Source organism: Electrona antarctica, assembly GCF_951216825.1.
Source record: "Electrona antarctica genome assembly, chromosome: 14".
In the NCBI taxonomy this organism is placed as follows: Eukaryota; Metazoa; Chordata; class Actinopteri; order Myctophiformes; family Myctophidae; genus Electrona; species Electrona antarctica.
Window position 1 is genome coordinate 12,070,752 of NC_136795.1, and position 6,111 is coordinate 12,076,862.

Consider the following 6,111-nt stretch of genomic DNA (forward strand, 5'->3'; position numbering starts at 1 on the left):
CAGCACCTCTATGACCCCTGCATGTTCATTCATTCGCATGCACACGAGTCAGCACTCTCTAAAATCAAAACAATTTGGAAAGAGTCGTTAACCTCTTAACCCGTCAAAATCGGTGGTTCTCACACTTTCAAGATTTGTTCAAAAATGCTCAGCAATAGCAGATGTACTGTACAAGCTTGCCGTGAGCAAGCGTGTAGATCTGATACTTTTGAGTAGCCAACGAATCAAATCTAAAATGACGCAGGTGCTTTCCCGTTTTTGGAATATTAAGATCGTTTTATTTATTTTTTACATCTTTGCATTATAATGACATGCCCCAGGACAGGGACGCCAGGTGTGTAAAGACACAGGCGTCTCAGGACAGGGACGCCAGGTGTGTAAAGACGCAGGCGTCTCAGGACAGGGACGCCAGGTGTGTAAAGACGCAGGCGTCTGCTACATTCACACACATGTCACATTATTCCCACCGACGTTGGAAAGAGAAGAACTGCAGGCCCAGAACATTCCACAGGTCCACTAGATAAACAAGCGCTCCATGTCTTCAACCTGCTTGCAACAATGGTAAACTGACCATAATCATAAACTAAAGCACAGCGGAGGCCAAAGACAAATAAACACTGCATGCATGCACACACACACACACACACACACACACACACACACACACACACACACACACACACACACACACACACACACACACACCACAAAATAACCCCCCCCTCCCCTTCTGCCCATCCTAACCTTTGCTCACACTCTTCCTGTGGAATGTCTACAATCCAATCCAGATGGTCACAGTGACCCCCCACCAACCCTGGCCAGCCACTGGCGCTTCTTGGCCCCCAGCACGAAGCCGGTCCCCTCCCGTCCCCTGCCTCCTGCACCACCCCCCCCACCCCACCCCCCCCCCCCCCCCCTCCCCACACACACACACACACACAAGCAGACAGCACCTTGAGACCCCATGGGACCTGGAGTCTCGCTGGCAGACAACCTCCACCCTACAACCCTCCCCTCCCCTCCCCTCCCCTCCTCGAACCACATTGAGCCCTGGTCCCAGCCCAAGGGCCCCTATGGAGGACACACCATCCCCCCTAGACCCAGCCCATGGGCCCTTGTACAGGACGCACTATCCCTAGACCCAGCCCATGTGCCCCATAGAGGACGCACTATCCCTAGACCCAGCCCATGTGCCCCATAGAGGACACACTATCCCTAGACCCAGCCCATGGGCCCCATAGAGGACACACTATCCCTAGACCCAGCCCATGTGCCCCATAGAGGACACACTATCCCTAGACCCAGCCCATGTGCCCCATAGAGGACACACTATCCCTAGACCCAGCCCATGTGCCCCATAGAGGACACACTATCCCTAGACCCAGCCCATGTGCCCCATAGAGGACACACTATCCCTAGACCCAGCCCATGTGCCCCATAGAGGACACACTATCCCTAGACCCAGCCCATGGGCCCTTGTACAGGACGCACTATCCCTAGACCCAGCCCATGTGCCCCATAGAGGACACACTATCCCTAGACCCAGCCCATGTGCCCCATAGAGGACACACTATCCCTAGACCCAGCCCATGTGCCCCATAGAGGACACACTATCCCTAGACCCAGCCCATGGGCCCTTGTACAGGACACACTATCCCTAGACCCAGCCCATGGGCCCTTGTACAGGACACACTATCCCTAGACCCAGCCCATGGGCCCTTGTACAGGACACACTATCCCTAGACCCAGCCCATGTGCCCCATAGAGGACACACTATCCCTAGACCCAGCCCATGTGCCCCATAGAGGACACACTATCCCTAGACCCAGCCCATGGGCCCCATAGAGGACACACTATCCCTAGACCCAGCCCATGTGCCCCATAGAGGACACACTATCCCTAGACCCAGCCCATGTGCCCCATAGAGGACACACTATCCCTAGACCCAGCCCATGGGCCCCATAGAGGACACACTATCCCTAGACCCAGCCCATGTGCCCCATAGAGGACACACTATCCCTAGACCCAGCACATGGGCCTCTGGATAGTCAGTGTATTCCATATACAGGATAAACTAGCATCCAGCCCTGGAAAAATCTACATTGAGCTCCACCACCAATGACATGAGTTCATGATGGGACCCCCTGCCAACACTTAATTAACCAAATACATCAAGGGCGCAATAACACCTCAGCTAACCCGCATTATAAATCTCTAGGCCCTATATATTATATTTTTTTGATCATATTAACCGATTAACCGATTTTGATAACAGTAGCGTCGTCATTACATAACATAACATAATGCGGATGCAATCCCTGCATTACATTTTGCGAAATATGGCAGTGTGTGTATTGTGTGTATGATTTGCCTTTTCCTATTTGGCTTTCCATAGCCACTGGCACTGCCTGGTTTGCCCCTCTGTGCCTGCATAGATTGATTGGTCATGCCTGATGCCTGACACTCTCATGTGCGTGTGTTGTTATTTGCTGTTTCTAGAATGCAGATTTGTTTTTCTTCACCCTGGAAAGTCACGTTTTTGTTTATGATTAAATACAAAAGAGAAGCCTCTCTGAGAGTAGCCTAAATGGTTAGCCTCACAAAACTAAACGTCTATTGCAAAGTTTTTGGAAGGAAGTCAGCAGTCCCTGGAGGAGCTACAACAGTTGTATCCTGAGGAGTTCAACTTTACTGGTACGGCAAACTCCACAACAGCCTTGATTAGGGATTACTACGTGATTGAAGACGTCATCAAAGGTCATAATTGAAATTTTTGACGAATGGATTTTCATTGATTGTGCCCCTCAAACTAGCTGTTGTTGTGCACTCTGCAATATAGTTGTGTGTGTGTGTGTGTGTGTGTGCGTGCGTGCGTGCGTGCGTGCGTGCGTGCGTGCGTGCGCGCAGCACTCACTTCAACACAGTGTTATGGTGCTTGCAGGCTGCCTGGGAGAGTGTGTTGTAACTGAGCCTACTGTTGTTTTATGGTTGTTTGAATTATAGTTGATATTTGGGAATGTGTTGGGATGAAGTGTCTTGTAGCAGCTGTTTCTCGCCCCTCTCGTTTGTATGCCAGAGCTGGCGAGAGCTTCTGGGAACTCAGATTATGCAGCAGTCTACTGACAGATCCGTTGGTTTGATTTTTTTTAATGATGTCAGGCAATCAACGGGACCCCCGTGACACCTGTCAATCCCAAAGATACGTGACTTCATATTTAAAAAAAATTGATGCCTCATTGGCCGCTGCAGTTCGTTGGAGTCATGTGTGACTGTGTCGACGGGAGACCGGAACAATTTACACTCTGGGGCAGAAGTGCGCTAGAAGTGCGGAAGGCACACTACGCCATGCTGCCCCTCAAGTGACTACTGGCCAATCACAGCGCATCTTTTCCGGGACGTGTCAGACCCGAACATCCGCTCTGTGACGCACACGGAAGCTTCTGTGAAGCTTGCCCTCTGTTGAGAGCATCCGGCCCAGAGCCGGAAGAGGCGTCTACCTTTCTACGTCTATGGACTCCACTATAAAGCTGTCTGTCTCTAGAGTTCAACAGTTGTCTTCCTCCTGACCAGTCTTCAGCTATACCAGTCCTCTGTGTTTTTTACATAGGTGGTTTTTAGATTTGCCATTGTTAACAGCTGGGTTAGTGTGTAAACCAAAGCCTTTGTACTGTAGGGGTGGGTGGCCTTTCTTATGTTTTGTTCATTTTTTGTTTGTTTGTTAGTTTTTTGTTTGGTAATATTATCTATGCACTTTTATTTGTGTTACGTGTAAGACTATGTAAACCTGGGGTAATTTACCTGTTTTCAACTTCAATAATCCATTACTGCCTTTTGGAGTTCAGTCTGCCGTTGGCCGGCTGTGTTTAGGGACTAGGAAGGAGGGAGTCCATGGTTCTATTACAGCTGTGTTTAGGGACTAGGAAGGAGGGAGTCCATGGTTCTATTACAGCTGTGTTTAGGGACTAGGAAGGAGGGAGTCCATGGTTCTATTACAGCTGTGTTTAGGGACTAGGAAGGAGGGAGTCCATGGTTCTATTACAGCTGTGTTTAGGGACTAGGAAGGAGGGAGTCCATGGTTCTATTACAGCTGTGTTTAGGGACTAGGAAGGAGGGAGTCCATGGTTCTATTACAGCTGTGTTTAGGGACTAGGAAGGAGGGAGTCCATGGTTCTATTACAGCTGTGTTTAGGGACTAGGAAGGAGGGAGTCCATGGTTCTATTACAGCTGTTACAACCTGACCCCTAGCTCAGGTTGTAACACTGGCACGATGCTGACAGGGATGTTTAGTAGCCTTTCCAGACATGCTTCCACCTGTACAAACCCCATTCAGACATGCTTCCACCTGTACAAACCCCATTCAGACATGCTTCCACCTGTACAAACCCCATTCAACACTTCCTAATCTAGCCAATCTTCCACCATAATCCCTATAAAAATGTGCAACTACACACAATTCTGGAAACCCAGCCTCATTTGAGTTGATGAAAAAGTCTTGAAGACCCCCCCCCCCCCCCCCCCCCCCCCCCCCAAGAGCACTTCAGTGCCCCCCCCTTTTAAAAATGATTGCTTCCGTGCCCCCCAAACTTCTCTGTGTGTGTCCTGGGGGGCTCTAATGCCCCCATTGAGACACTATTCTAAACAAAGTTAACTTTTATTAAATCTTTTGGGGGATATAACTTGACAATGCTGTGCACAATAGAAGACAAAGAAAATCCTCAGTCCTAATTTATCTTCATTTGTAATGAAGAGAGAACACTGACGATGTCATCTTATCAGCTTTAACCCCTGGGCTCTTAAAATGCTCAAAGTTGTACGGTACTCCATATTTCCCCAAATACAATATGATAGCATTTATCGTTTCAGAGCCAGAGGTGCTAGTACAGCAGTAGGCTACAGTAGTACAGTACAGTAGTACAGCAGTAGGCTACAGTAGTACAGCAGTAGGCTACAGCAGTAGGCTACAGCAGTAGGCTACAGTAGTACAGCAGTAGGCTACAGCAGTAGGCTACAGCAGTAGGCTACAGCAGTACAGCAGTAGACTACAGTAGTACAGCAGTAGGCTACAGTAGTACAGCAGTAGGCTACAGTAGTACGCTACAGTAGTACAGCAGTAGGCTACAGCAGTACAGCAGTAGGCTACAGTAGTACAGCAGTAGGCTACAGCAGTAGGCTACAGTAGTACAGCAGTAGGCTACAGTAGTACGCTACAGTAGTACAGCAGTAGGCTACAGTAGTACAGCAGTAGGCTACAGTAGTACAGCAGTAGGCTACAGTAGTACAGTAGTACGCTACAGTAGTACAGCAGTAGGCTACAGTAGTACAGTAGTACGCTACAGTAGTACAGTAGTACGCTACAGTAGTACAGTAGTACGCTACAGTAGTACAGCAGTAGGCTACAGTAGTACAGTAGTACGCTACAGTAGTACAGTAGTACGCTACAGTAGTACAGCAGTAGGCTACAGTAGTACAGTAGTACGCTACAGTAGTACAGTAGTACGCTACAGTAGTACAGCAGTAGGCTACAGTAGTACAGTAGTACGCTACAGTAGTACAGTAGTACGCTACAGTAGTACAGCAGTAGGCTACAGTAGTACAGTAGTACGCTACAGTAGTACAGTAGTACGCTACAGTAGTACAGCAGTAGGCTACAGCAGTAGGCTACAGTAGTACGCTACAGTAGTACAGCAGTACGCTACAGTAGTACAGCAGTAGGCTACAGTAGTACAGTAGTAGGCTACAGTAGTACAGCAGTAGGCTACAGTAGTACAGCAGTAGGCTACAGTAGTACAGCAGTAGGCTACAGTAGTACGCTACAGTAGTACAGCAGTACGCTACAGTAGTACAGCAGTAGGCTACAGTAGTACAGCAGTAGGCTACAGTAGTACGCTACAGTAGTACAGCAGTAGGCTACAGCAGTAGAGCAGTAGGCTACAGTAGTACAGCAGTAGGCTACAGTAGTACAGCAGTAGGATACAGTAGTACAGCAGTAGGCTACAGTAGTACAGCAGTAGACTACAGTAGTACAGCAGTAGGCTACAGTAGTACGCTACAGTAGTACGCTACAGTAGTACAGCAGTAGGCTACAGTAGTACAGCAGTAGGCTACAGTAG

General features: G+C 48.8%; 1 protein-coding gene across 1 annotated transcript in view; it reads right to left on the reverse strand.

Moving 5' to 3' along the window:
* The window catches only part of glis2b (GLIS family zinc finger 2b), a 30,393-nt gene that overhangs the window by 4,621 nt on the left and 19,661 nt on the right, over nucleotides 1-6,111 (reverse strand). The gene's annotated exons all lie outside the window — the stretch shown is intronic.